General features: G+C 41.8%; 1 protein-coding gene across 2 annotated transcripts in view; it reads right to left on the reverse strand.

Annotated features, from left to right (window-relative positions):
* Nucleotides 1–14,153, reverse strand: part of HIPK3 (homeodomain interacting protein kinase 3) — a 191,352-nt gene that overhangs the window by 107,418 nt on the left and 69,781 nt on the right. The window lies entirely within an intron of this gene.

Raw genomic sequence — 14,153 nt, forward strand, 5'->3', positions numbered from 1 at the left:
CAGTGGCTTTTTAGCCACTAATCAGTTATCTGTTTGTTCATCAGAGTGTACTGAACAGTTTTGCTATAAGCCCATGGTAACTGAAGTGAACTTATAGCAGAAGCAGGAATGCATGTCCGTACCGACCTGGACATCTAGAAGCAGTGCTGTAGGTTCGTACTAACCTGGCAGTGAAAAGGTTAAATAGCTGCTAAAATCAAGCAACAATCTTCACAAAATATAGCTGTTATTACAGTTTGAAAATGCAGTGTATTTTGTGCCTTTGTATAGAATACATCCTACAGACAGAACAGTTTTGAAGTTTTCCCCTGCCATTTACTTTGAGCAGATATTTGCCCCACCAGCAGAATCCTTATAGCCATTGGTATCCAAGGAGCAGGGCCCTCCTATCCCTCCTGTATTGAACTGTGTTGTTGCTGTATATTGTAAAGCGCTGAGCAAACTGTTGGCGCTGTATAAATCCTGTATATTAATATAATAATAATAATAATCTCGATTTCCTCAATGGCCTTGAAATTGAAAATGTGGAATTTTCAATTTTAAAATTTTTCAAAGTCTTGTGTGTTAAACAGTTTATTTACCACATTCTCTCTGTGCCCAAACTGACCTGTAATGAACCATGAGGGGGAAGTTGCACAGCAATCAATTGACCCCTGCCCCTCACTCCTTATCACGCAGCCCTATGAGCCCCCTGAATCTGCCTACACTGGGTTTTGTACACCTCACAGTAAGCCAAGTGGAGATGTTGACTACACCAAAGTTGTTAGAATTTCTGCATAGCATTAGCCGCTCGCTGACTTTTTCTTGCTGCCTGAAGTGGCTCTTTAATGAGGCTAGGCTGCTTTCTAAATAGTATTTTGATGATGGGATATAAATCATTAATAATCACCATAATTAGAAATTCACAAACATCACAAAAAAATAAAATTAACATGAAGAACATTCACTGCTTGGTTCACCCTCTGCTGTATTCGATCAATTTACAGTATTATCCTGCAAAACCCATTACATTTTTTTTCTATACAAAAAGGCAAAAAAAGTAAATTGTGATATATATCCGAATTTTTAAAAAAATGTACAAACTACAATGTCAAACCAAGTACAGAATTTGATATAGTACATCAAATAAACAATTCAATTTTAGCTTCTTTAAGGATTGCAAATGATCTTCTCTTGTGAATCCGGCGTAATCCTGGGATTTAGCTCCAGGCTGCCCATCAAGCTTGCCATCTCAGAAGCTGCAAGCTGCCCTAGATTGCAATTACACTCAGTGCTTTGTGATGAAGTGAAGAGGGAGGGTGGATGACAATACTAATGACTATTCAGAAAATCATATCCAATAATGAGACTACATTCTTAGAATGCAAAATCTTTCTATTATATCAAGGATGGCCATAAAGAGGTCAGCGCTGCAAGCACAAGACAGGGGCAAACTAAAACCTGGCTGTGTTTGAGGAACCATCAGTCCAAACATGCTGGAGCAAAGTCTGGAATGGCATGCTGGGACTTTTAGTTGCCTTAATGTGGAAGTAAAGGCTAACTGTAAGTGCTATTAAACTTGTTGCCTATTGCTTTCCAATACATCATAGCCCTTTTAAAAGAGATCAGTGGAAATACCATTTTATTTTTTAAATCTTCTCTGGTGCGGTCAAGCTATTGAAAAGCAGGGGCTCCCCCCAGGGGTGTATTTGCCACGAAGCAAACAAGGCACTTGCCTAGGGCAGCATTTTTCAGGGGGGGCAGCACCTCCCCCCCAGAAGAAGGAATGAAAGAAGGGACATGCATGCCATGGGGACCAGGTGGGATTCGAGAGAAGCTGCAGGCTGCTTGATGGTGTATGCAGAGCCTGACTCTCGTTCTTGGGGATATCTGGAGCTGTGAAGATAAGCGTCTTTCTCTCTATCGCCAGGGGGGGTTAGTGGAAGGCTCTCCTAGATGGGGGGCAGGTGTGTTGGTCAGTGTCCGTGGGGGCATTCGATTTTTGTGTTGCCTAGGGCAGCACAAAACCTAAATACACCACTGGCTCCCCTATGTCAGGGAGCACTCGACAATGGCCCTGAATTCCCAGAGCTGTGCAATCACCCATCAGCTAGCATTGTCCATCCATTGTCAGCTGACCCTCCCCTTCCCTGCCACAGGACAGCCAGAGCTTCTGGATCATGTGATCCCACTGGAGTGGATCTTTATAAAGGCTATGCAGAATAGGTTGGAAGAATGGAAGCGGCAACACTTAACAACTTACAGCTAGCCTTTTCTTACACTTTAAATCAACCAAAAGTTGCAGCATGCTATGCCAGACTTTGCTTCAGCATGGACTCCTCCCTTGAAGTGGGGCTGAGCCTGTAGTGCAAGGGTTAACGTCGTGTTCCTATTTAGGGGGCAGTAAAAGCATTTTACTGACATTTTTATTTACACAAACCAGCAGACAACGCTCCCCCATGCACCAGTTTAGGACTGTCCCTCGAATTCCTCATGTCCAGTGTACAGCTATGATCCCTGCATCAGCCTTGATGACATCCTTAAAGTGATAATAAAGGTTCAGCTTTTTTTTTTTTTATTTAAAATATAGCAATGACATATTTATTTGCTCTGTACAACTGTTTTGCACAGAGCAGCCCTGATCATCATCTCCTTGGGTCCCAAGCCAGCGCTCCTGGCTCCTCCCCCTGCTGAGTGCCCCCAGAGCAAGCTGCTTGCTCTGGGGGCACATGTGCATGCTTGCTCCCGAGCAGCTTCTGGGTGCCCATAAGCTCAGCCCTTCCCCCCGATCCATCCTCACTAGCTGTGATTGACAGCAGCGAGACCCAATGGCTCCTGCTACTGTGTCTAAGACCCAGGAGAGCTGCTGCTCTCGTGCACATCACTGAATGGGATAGGGCTTAGGTAAGTATTTGGGGAGGGGAAGCCTGCAGGAGAATCAGGTATGTAAAAAGTGCTATTCCAAAACCTCCCAGACAGAAATGAGCAGTTAACACTTGCAGTGCAGATGCAGCCCCACTGCATGGAGGGAGGTTTAGTTTTCTGGAGTTCATCTCTAACAATAAAACTGATCAATCCTTGGGGAGATCTATATTTTACTGAATTCAAAGAACTGCAGATCACCATCATGTTCATTGCAAGAAAAAAAATTAAAGTGGAAACTGGTTACATTTATTGATTTAGGCATTTATTTTAAAAGAATCAAGGGCAAAGGCAGGACACACTTCAATTCCTGTGAGCCAAACGTATATCCCATTCTTGAGTGATTCCACGGGGTGTTAATGAACGGAGTGACTGAAGTAAACCTATTCTTGCTGCACTTGGCAATCCTCTCATTCTCCCTCAGTGTATTGAATTCAGAAGGGCCTTGAACTAGGAACACGTGCAGTGCTTTCATGGGAACAGAAGAAATGAAAACAAATTTAAAGAAACAATCAGACACTTAAAAAAAAAAATACACCATGGAGGTTGTATTTTGCACTTTACATATCCTGACCACAGGCAACATTGCCTAAAGAAACAAAAAAAAATACTTGTACAAAGCCATTAACATTAAACGTTATGGATGGCTGACGCAGGCACTGAATAATAATATTCACAAAGTATGCAGCACATGGTCTTAACCTCCTCGGCGGTATGATTCTTTCCGATTTTTTGCGCTGAAAGCGGTACCATTTTTTTGCATGGAAATATGTCGTTTTTTATTGTAGGCTGTAATTTTTAGGAATAACTCACTGAAATCTGTACGAACAAGAGTCTAGTAAACATTCCGGATCTGATAAAACTTGAAACACGAAATCATAAATTATAATTTAATAAATAATCATAAAAAATAATATAATAATAATAAATTTAATTCAATAATATAATCAAACCAAAAACACTGAAATTTGAAATACAGAGGCAAATTTGCACATCGCTGAGCAAAGTCGCAAAATTGTTTTCAGTGTCTGATGACGAATTTCCCCACGAATCATTATCACTCAATTCTGCAAGTAGTTCTGATTTACTATCGCTGTTCTAAAACCGCTTTTGACGTAAAGGGACGCTTTTTGGACGCCATGGACTTTACTAAGTTTCCAGGCAGAAAGAACAGTCAAAATGCAGGCAGGGCACAGGACAAAGCAGTAGGGACAAAATATATGTGAAATGCATTGAAACAGCAATGACAGCAAAAATGACATTTTTTTAAAATTTCAAATTTCCCGCCGGTTCCGGTGCCCGTATGTCCCGACGTCACAGGGACTGGAACACGGAAGCTGGATGCCGGCATCGGCCGGAGGAGATGGCCGGGGACGCTGCAGGGGACACATCGTGGGAGCGAAGGACAAGGTAAGTGCTGCAGGGAGGACGCAATGCAGTGAGCAACGCCGCATGGTAAGCCCGAGTGTAGCTCGGGGTTACCGCTCTTGGTATTGAAATTTTACCCCGAGCTACACTCGGGAAAACCGCTAAGGAGTTTAAACTACCGGAAGAACGCAAAGCTTTCCTTGGAGGCCAAGTTTACCTTCTGCGTAATATTACACCCATATTTAGGGTGCAACATGCAACATGGTAAAAATGCTCCACATGTACCACCCCCCTCACACACACACACAGCCACCCCTTACCAACATGGCAGACGGGTTTGTAGCGTTCAGCAGAGTTCTCAATATACTAGTATAAGTTTACTGCCAGGGGGAAGGCGGGCGATGAAATGCCAGGGCTATTGCTAGGTAAAGTTGGCACTATGTGAGAATGTAACAGCTAACATGATTGTACTGACAGCTTGCGTATATGGACTGCAATAGGCTCTCATAGGCTACCAAGGCCTAACTCAGGCTGTTTCGTGCCATGTCAGCAGTCAATAGTCACATTAATTGCTGCGTTCTCAAGCAGTGCCAGCTTGACCTAACAACAGCCTTGGCATTTCAGTGCCCACCTTCCTACAGGCAATAGATCTCACGGATTCGACTGCCAGAGAGTTATTTTCAGTCACCATGATGACTGGGAATTGTCCGGTAGGGAGAGTAGATTTAGACGTTTCTTTTTATTTTGAAAAAAGAATGGGCATAGTACAACATTTACATCCACTGCTATGCAGTAGAATTCAGGGGATCTGCACTGGATCCACTATTGCAGATACCCTCAAACCCAACTGCAGCTATTTATAAAGTACCTATGAGGTTGGTTTACTAAAACTGGAGAGTGCAAAATCTGTTGCAGCTGTGCATGGTAGCTAATCAGCTTCTAACTTCAGCTTGTTCAATAAAAGTGCTTGTAAACCCTTAGGCTAGGTTCACATCTGTGCGGGTGGTGCCGCTGCGGATACGCACGAAAATCCGTGCAGCCACACCACCCGCACAGAGGAATAGTTCTAATGGCACGCCGTCCGCACTGAAAAACGCAAGCATACCATGAACCGAGGTTCTCGTGTGGGCTGCGTTTTCAGAAGAAGTGCAGGGACTTCTTCTCTGCGTGTCACGACAGTCCATTCAAATGAATGTGCTCTCGTGCCCACGCAAAACGCGGCCTGCATATATGTGAACCAGGGCGTGCATATACCTAGTGAAGTGACTGGCCTCAGGTGACACACAGAGATCCTCCTACATAAGTTGCATCTATCTACAGTCTTCTCTCTATCCTTTGATAGTGCAGAATTTATAAAGCTTGTAGAGCTGTCAAAAAAAAAAAAAAAAAAAAAGGGCAGAGAACTGAAGTTACACTCTGCCGAGCTCAGTGAGGAGAGCTCTGAAAGCTGATTGGAGGGAAGGGACACACCACCCTCCACACAGCTCACAGGAAAGGATCGGAGGCTGTCAATCTGGCATAGTTCCCTCTCTTGTCACCATTTTTCTCTTGGTGTCAGGAAAATTTGTCTGAAGTGTTTCATGCTGATAGCAGGGGAAAGAAGCAGCAGACAGAAATTACACTTGATGCTCCTTATTGAAACAAGTACACACTATAGGATATGTTTTATTAATTTCAGGTCTGATGTTTACAACCACTTTAAGCTTTGGCAAATAAACCTGGAAGCTGATAGGTTTCTCTGCAGAGCTGCACTGGATTTTGAACTCTCCAGTGCAATCTCTATGTGTCTATGTCCTAAAGTAGGACATGAGACTTGATAAGGCGCATGCGCGCGAAACACGTTGTCTAGGTTACCGGCCCCGCTTGCGCTCCAAAGCAGGATCCTCCTTCCGCTTCCTCTGAGATCACGGTGACGTCAGTTCTGGGATGCTGCAAGCTCCACCAACTCCATCAGTGTACGGAGCACTCTCCCCCCTGGTGACATCTGAGAAGCGGACAGTTCTCCCTCCTTGCCCTGGCCACCAGAACTCCAATAAAGTTACACCTCTGTGTGAGGTTAAAGCTGAGTTCCACTCAACCTATCAAAAAATAAAAGTCAGCAGCTACAAAAACTAGCTGCTGACTTTTAAAAAAAACAGCCACTTACCTGTCCCTCTGTCCCGTGGTATGTCCCCCGCTGTTTGTTTCACCAGTCGTCCTGTATTGCAGGAGGCAGGCATCTTCAGTGTGGGCACCCGGCTGTGATAGCTTGCAGCTTCACAGCCAGAATAGTCCTGTAGTCTTCTGGGACCTGTCACGTGTCCCAAAAGACTACAGGGAGGGAGGATAACTTCCGCTTCTGATCGCCTAGGCGATCGGACCGGAAGTGGGAGCGGTTACCCTCTCCCCAAAAGTGACAATCCTTAATGGGGAGCGGGGGAGCAGTCCTTAAAGCGGAACTTCCCCTTTTGGGTGGAGCTCCGCTTTAATATACCATCCTCTCTCACAGCGATGTTTGTTCTTTGGATATATGGATTCACTACACTAGTGTTTATACAGCAGCAGTGATTGGGATTCTGACTCTTTCACCAGATGGTTCTTTTTGCTCTTGATCTCCTGACTTATTTATCCTAAATTAGATAACCTGTCGAAAGGGTAAAAGTTGCAGAGGGCATCAAAATAAAACAAGCAGTGTATCTTTGGAATGATTGTCCACTGTCAGTTTTTCAGTATTGGGTTGTGGGTCCCTGCTGAGATAGGTGGATACCCAACTGTGGGTTTGACTCAAGCCTGGGGAGCTATATAGGTAATAAAAAAGGCCTTCACTGTTAAAGCTCATCCAGCGATATCATGCAGCAAGAACAGCGAGAAGCAGACCCAACCAGAAGAAGTCCACAGACTGATCTATCACGATGGAGGTCTCATTTAATACTAGAGGGACTCCAGACAAAAATAAATGTCTTTACTAAATCCCAAGAACCAATGGTTTTCCTTCTCCTAATCTCTGTAATGTGAACTGAGCCCAACATAAACTGCACTGAAATAGTTCACTCTATAAATTACTTCAAACTATCCCTGGAATTTAGATATGACTAAAAATGTATACAGAATGTGGCTGTAGCTGCTGCCGTGGAGGGATCTGGTCTTTGTGTGATGTTTATAGTTTAATGTATATTTGGATTATCTTTCAGCATTAAATCTCAGAACAAAAAAATGTGAACGGCTCTTCTGTGGCGCTTGAAAGGTATTCTGTCCGGTGCCACATTTCCGCAGCCCTGGTTATTCTTGGTGCCAAAGGAGACAACAGGAAAGAAGAGAAAAACGTAAATAACGCTTTCAGACTGGCAGGGCCTAAATAGAAGAGAGCACAGGCTGTCTATGTGTGAAATAGATTATTTACACAACAAACAAAGTGAAGACAGACTAAGGCTGCTCCAGCCACTTCCTGGATTTTAGAAAAGTATCATGCTTCTTTGTGTGTTGAGGTACATCATGATTTACATGTTTGCACAACCACCTAACCATACAGTTCTAATAAAAGGCTAAAACACCAACATGAAGCAAACCTGTCACTAACCCCCAAGCTAGCCTTTCAAGAGGATTACCAGGTGCTCATTAACGTCTGGCAAAACCAACTCTACAAGCCTAAAATGGGGCCCTAAAACCCGCGATGCAGTACGCAATTTATAGAATTTCTAGAAAAGCCCACATTCCACAATGAAAAGTTAGCACCTATCATTAGATTACTGATGCCTTGCATTGTTCTGAAGAATACAGTGGGGACTTAAACTCCCCATCAAAAATATGTTCTACAACACTTACATCTGCACTTAGTTTTCCCTTAGTCTCCCTGCAAAATCTCACAAATACCTGCTGATCCTGCCAGTGATTAAGACCTCACCTAGCTTCCTGTGATGAGGTGACAACGCTGCTGCCTTCTCCTGAATTCAAAGTCAGCAATGTCATCCTCATGCACTATTGTGGGATGAGAAGACATTGCAGGGTGTAAGCTAACATCAGGGGTGTGAGAATTTTTTTAAAAAAACGAAATTTGTCCAAGGGACTAAACTGGGGATCCAATTGACTTGTCTCTCATGACAATCTACTTGTCCTGTTAAAAAAAAAAAAAAAAAAAATGCCAGGATAGAAGGGTTTCTGTTTTTATTAGGCAGAGGTGCTTTTAAAAACGAAAAACTTAAACTGATAGAAAAGTTCACAGAACCCCCAAACATATATGTTTTTAAAGCACAGTATTTTTTCAAATTTAAAAAACAAAAAACAATCTTGAATTTTAATGCAAAAAAAACAATACTAAAACTAAATTTTACTATCCATAGGCTACTTTTTCACAGCCTTTACAGATTACCACCTTAGATTTACAGAGGAGGTCTGGTGCTAGAATTACTGCCTATGATCTAATGTTCTCTATGATACATCACCTGTGGGCAGGTTGCTGTTTGTGCGTGTGTAGGCCTAACGCGCGTGTTCACCTCTGTGAGCAGGGATGGAGGTGCTTTAAAATAATTTTTAAACTTTTTATAAGTTTAACACTGTCACTTTAATTTTTTTCTTTTTTGATCACTTTTATTGCTGTCACAAAGAATGTAAACATCCCTTGTGACAGCAATAGGCAGTGACAGGTGCTCTTTATCGAGCGATCTGGTATCAATAAGACCCCAGATCCCTCCTCTGCCCTTAAATCGTTATGATCAAAAGCTTTCCATTTTTAAAAATGGCGCCATTTACATTGGAGAAACCGTAACTTGTGTATGCTCATTGCTTCCTGTTTTCTAGATCATAGAGGCGAGCAGAGCGGTTCCAGTCTTTGCCTGCCTGTATGATAAGTTGGCGGAAGCATCAGAGGGTTGATCAGGTGTCCTGATGTGATGAGACAGCCCACAGAAGAAGAGATGTCCCATCCCGCTGCTTGAAAAAGCGATCCAATGGTTAGTTAAGCCACTCGAAATTCTTTTACAAGAGAGCCAACTGTCGGCTCTAAGCCCTGCTGCAGGGCTAAACGTAAAGAAAAACCTCTTGCTCAGCGCCCAGAACTGTATGTCCCGGGCATCGGGCTATAGGAATTGCACATCCCTGTAACACACAAGAGCCTTTAGAAGTACCTTTATCCATGCTGACTTTCCTAAGGCTAGGTTCACAGAGATGTGGGTGAGAATGTGTAAATCACACACGTTCCTGAACCTGCAGCCAAAACGCACTGCTATTCAGGAGATGCATGGGGGTGCAGTTAATTCCCAATATCACTCCCAAGCATCTGAAACTGCAACGCGATTTTGGGTGCAAGAAACCGCACACAAATCAATACGGCTGACCCACGTGTGTTTTTTTTCGTAGTACATTCAAATAAATGGGCTGCTGAGTCAGAACAAAGGCACCTACGCAGAGATGCAGATATGTGAATGTAGACTAATGCAGGTTATAGACGGGGAGAAAACCGTCTGTTTTTTTTTTTTATTTTATTTTTTTTTAAAAACGAAAAATCGGTCGTTCAATCAGCTGACATTACCACTATTTGTGGGGGAAAAAAAAAAAGGTTGGCTATTTTCGTCCCGTCTACGGCCGGCAATTATACAGAATATATGCAGAAGAGGAAGAAATAGAATATGCAGAAGAAGAAGAAAATGCAGAAGAGGAAGAAATAGAATATGAAGAAGAGAAAGAAATAGAATACGAATAAAAAGAAGAAATAGGATATGCAGAAGAAGAAGAAATAGGATATGCAGAAGAAGAAGAAATAGAATATGAAGAAGAGGAAGAAATAGAATAGGAAGAAGAGGAAGAAATAGAATACGAATAAAAAGAAGAAATAGGATATGCAGAAGAGGAAGAAATAGAATATTAAGAAAAAGCAGAAATAGAAGAAGAAAAATAGAATATGAAGAGAAGAAATAGAATATGAAGAAGAAGAAATAGAACACGAATAAAAAGATGAAATAGAATATGCAGAAGAAAAAGTTGCAACATTGTATATATTTGCATCAATTTCGGATACAGATGTTTCTATTCGGATACAAATAGATACAATGTTGCTATACTTTTACATGTCAAATATAATAAATCGGACTGAAATTCTTTTTTTTTCTTCTTCATATTCTATTTCTTCTTTTCCTTCTTCTTCTTCTTCTCATTCATATTCTATTTTTTTTTCCTTTTCTTCTTTTCCTTCTTCTTTCATGTCACTGCTCATGCGCATTTTTAAATATCGGAAAAAGATCGGCAAATTTGTCCATCATTGCCACGAAAATCGGCAGAACGACAAATCTGGCCGATTATTTTCCAGCAGGACTGATAAACTAAAACGGCCGACCGATTACCGCACTAACGATCCGAAAATCGGGCGATTTTGTTTTTTCGGACGATTTTCGGTCGTTTTTCATCTCATCTATGGCCCGCATAAGTCTTATTTGCATACTGCCTAGTTCCATAGTTGTTCTATGATTCCCAAAAACAAACTAGAAGGGTTTTATTTTTTGTTTAAAAAAAAAAATCCTTTGCTAACTCAACAGGGTGTGTACCACATCTCAGGGCCTCTCCAGAAATAGCATTTCAGTAAGAGACACAGGAAAAATGGCTTATGCTGGGAAGAGCAAGCTATTTTTATCAATGATGAGAATGAAGGCAGATGTCCTCTTTTAATTCATAAATCATTCTTATTTTTTAGAAGTGAAAAGACTTTGAACCAGGGCTGCGTCTCCAGAATTAGTCCCTCCAACCAGAGAATGTGCTTTTCTCAGGTCTCATGCTAGTAAAGTAGAAGGGAGAAATGCTATATCCAGCAGGGGTAGTCATGGTATCTCTATACCAGATTTGTTTCAAACTTTTTACCTAGTGGGAGCCTTGATATATTTAATTGGGAGGCAGTGGGAGGAATCCCAGCTTTGATGTGGACAGTGAGGTGAAAGAAAGTTGCATATTTCTTAGCAGAGCCAGGGTCCTGACACCAATGATCTTTTTAGCTGTCTGTATAAGGGTGGCATTCTGACAACTATTGTAAGGGGGTCACTCTTTGGTGGTTAGGAAAGAATGACTCCCTTACAATAGTTGTCAGAATGCCACCCTTATACAGACAGCTAAAAAGATCATTGGTGTCAGGCCCCTGGCTCTGCTAAATGGTGTTGAACCCAGAAATATGCAGCTTTCTTTCACCTCACTGTCCACATCCAAGCTGTCCGATGGACTACAAATGAGCATTAATAGAATCAGGATTTTTTGTACTCGCCCCAATCTTGAAATCCCACTTATCTCCACCTCTCTGACTCCCAGTGGCCAGAACATGTAAGGGTGACAACACTGCAATGTAAACACACCCAGAACAGTTCATTGTTGTGACTCTCTCCCTTCCTGATTTCTCATGTGATCATGCAACCTACAATCTGTATGTGTTATGAAAACAGGGAAGTGAGGAAATGTGTAGCCAACCTTTCTTTCCTTATTTAAGCCTCTGTTGGGATTTACCCTCCTTACTTAAAATATAACTCTGTTCCCTCCAAGCTGGAGATATACTAAACAGAAGACCACAAATCTATCATATTTGCTGTACAAAAAATACAAACTTACTTTTTGATTCAGCTCAAATAAAAATTCTACACAGAAATTAGACCTGATTCACACTGATGCAACTTCTCATACGACTTTCTGTGACGTACGGCACAGAAAGTCACATGACAAGTCAAATTGGGCAGCACAGTGGCTAAATGGTTAGCACTTTCGCCTGGCAGTACTAGGGTCATTGGTTCGAATCCCAACCATGGCACCACCTGCCTGGAGTTTGCATGTTCTCCCTGTGTGGGTTTCCTCCGGGCACTCCAGGTTTCCTCCTACACTCCAAAGACATGCTGGTAGGTTAATTGGATCCTGTCTAAATTGGCCCTAGTATGTGTATGTATGAATGTGAGTTAGGGACCTGAGATTGTACGCTCCTTGAGGGTCAGGGACTGATGTGAATGTACAACATATATGTAAAGCACTGTGTAAATTGACAGTACCTGAAATAAATAAAACACATTAATTTCACTAGGTGGCATCTTAATTGCTGCACCTCAAGTCGCAGTGACCAAAAAAAAAAAAAATGTGTTCCTGCACTACTCTTCTACGTCTTCCTGACAAGAGTACCATAGACTACAATGTTAAAATCACAAAAGTTGAAATGAAGTAGTTTGTCTTATCTTTGCGAATTTGGCTGGTGATTCCTGAGGGTTTTGTAATTTCATTCATAAGTATCACACTCTGTATTGTAATGATTTGCCAAAGTTACAAAACAACAAAGTCGCATAAAAAGCACATCGCAATGCCAAGACGCACAACTTTGGGGTCACGGGCTCCCCAGCATGGCAATGTCAGTTCATAAGTAAAAGTGATACATTGTATATATTTTACAATGTTGTAGTCTCCAAAGTTCTGTGTGATCACTTTTCATTGTGTGCATATTCTAATATTTTCTCCAGGATGCAACAAATGCAAATGTTAACATAACCAACTGGGTGCACAAGTGATAAGAAATAATCCACACTGGTAGATGGTGTCCAGAGCAATTCATTCAGTGTGGCCAGGATTCTGCACAATCCCACATATTAGTGACCTTGTACTGGGAGCCTATGTAGGTGCATCAAGTACATATGCAACGTGTGTGGTTCAGCAAGATACATGTCCTGTCGTACCACACCCCTTGTTTGTCCTATATTAATATCTCATACACCCCGAGTACAATAGCACTCTAAATCATACCTTGATGTAGCAGGAGCATTTATCACCATATATTGATATCATGTATAACATTTCTCCACACTGATTCATAGCAGAAATACTCCTTAAAGAATGTGCTGACCCAACATTTCATATTCTGGATATGTGCCTGCTGTACCATATATACTTGTGTTCTGTATGAATTGATTACTTTGTGTGAAATCCCTGGTGTTCCTGCCAGTCCCTCTACCTTCCTATTAAAAACTGACCACACTAAGCAGGAGAGCACAGTCTGGTCAGTTCTCTAGCTGTGCTGGGAACTCAGCCTGCTCTCCTCCAATGATCAGACTTGATACATACCCCCCTGCACAGCCTTTCACTGGGAAGGTTAGTATGCTGCTGTTTCTCCTCCCTGAGCTCTTTAAGTAGCTAAGAACAGAGGGGATGTGATCACTTGTTAAAAAAAAAAAAAAGGGAAAAGCTGTATTTATAATGTTTTTTTTTTTTTTTAAATCTTTACACAAATGTTTTGCCTTTCTATTTTAAACTGAATGAGTCGTTTAAGGGCTCATGTACACGGGGCGTTTGGAAAACTCTTCTAAACAATGGAAACTGAAAAACATCAGTTTAGCCCCGTTTGCATACCGCGTTTATGCATGTTTGCGTTTAGAAGCGTTTTTAAAATGATACCATCAGGAGACCTTCCCAAATGCCCAGAATGCACTGAAAAATAGTAAACAATTAACTATTTCAGACATTTTGAGAGAAATTGAGAGAGCAGAAGCAGAGAGAGCAGTATGTGTTGAGATGACCTGTCTTTTCTGGTTGTATTCACTATGGATCCCATCATGAGCATAATGCAGCACGTTCTATTATTTTTTTCCTTCACGCAAAACCTGGAACTGACTGCGCTGGTGTACCGGGTCCATTTGAATACTTGAAAAACGCTTTGCATGCATTTCTGATGATGAAAAAAGGATCTGGACAGCACCTGGACATGGAACAGTTAAAAAAAAACACTTCTAAACGCAAACTCTTATAAAACACAGTTAACCGCGTTTACAAGCGTTTGGTGTTCGAAAAGCTGGTAAAATCTACTCCTGAAAGCAAGTTTGGTGCATTCAAAAAACGACTGTACACTCAACTGCCTGTAAATGACTGTAAATGACGATGTGTACATGGACACAGGAAAACATTAGGGAGAG

This window comes from Staurois parvus, unplaced genomic scaffold (genome assembly GCF_062004578.1).
Source record: "Staurois parvus isolate SC_StPar_1 unplaced genomic scaffold, SC_StPar_1.0 ptg000159l, whole genome shotgun sequence".
Classification (NCBI taxonomy): domain Eukaryota; kingdom Metazoa; phylum Chordata; class Amphibia; order Anura; family Ranidae; genus Staurois; species Staurois parvus.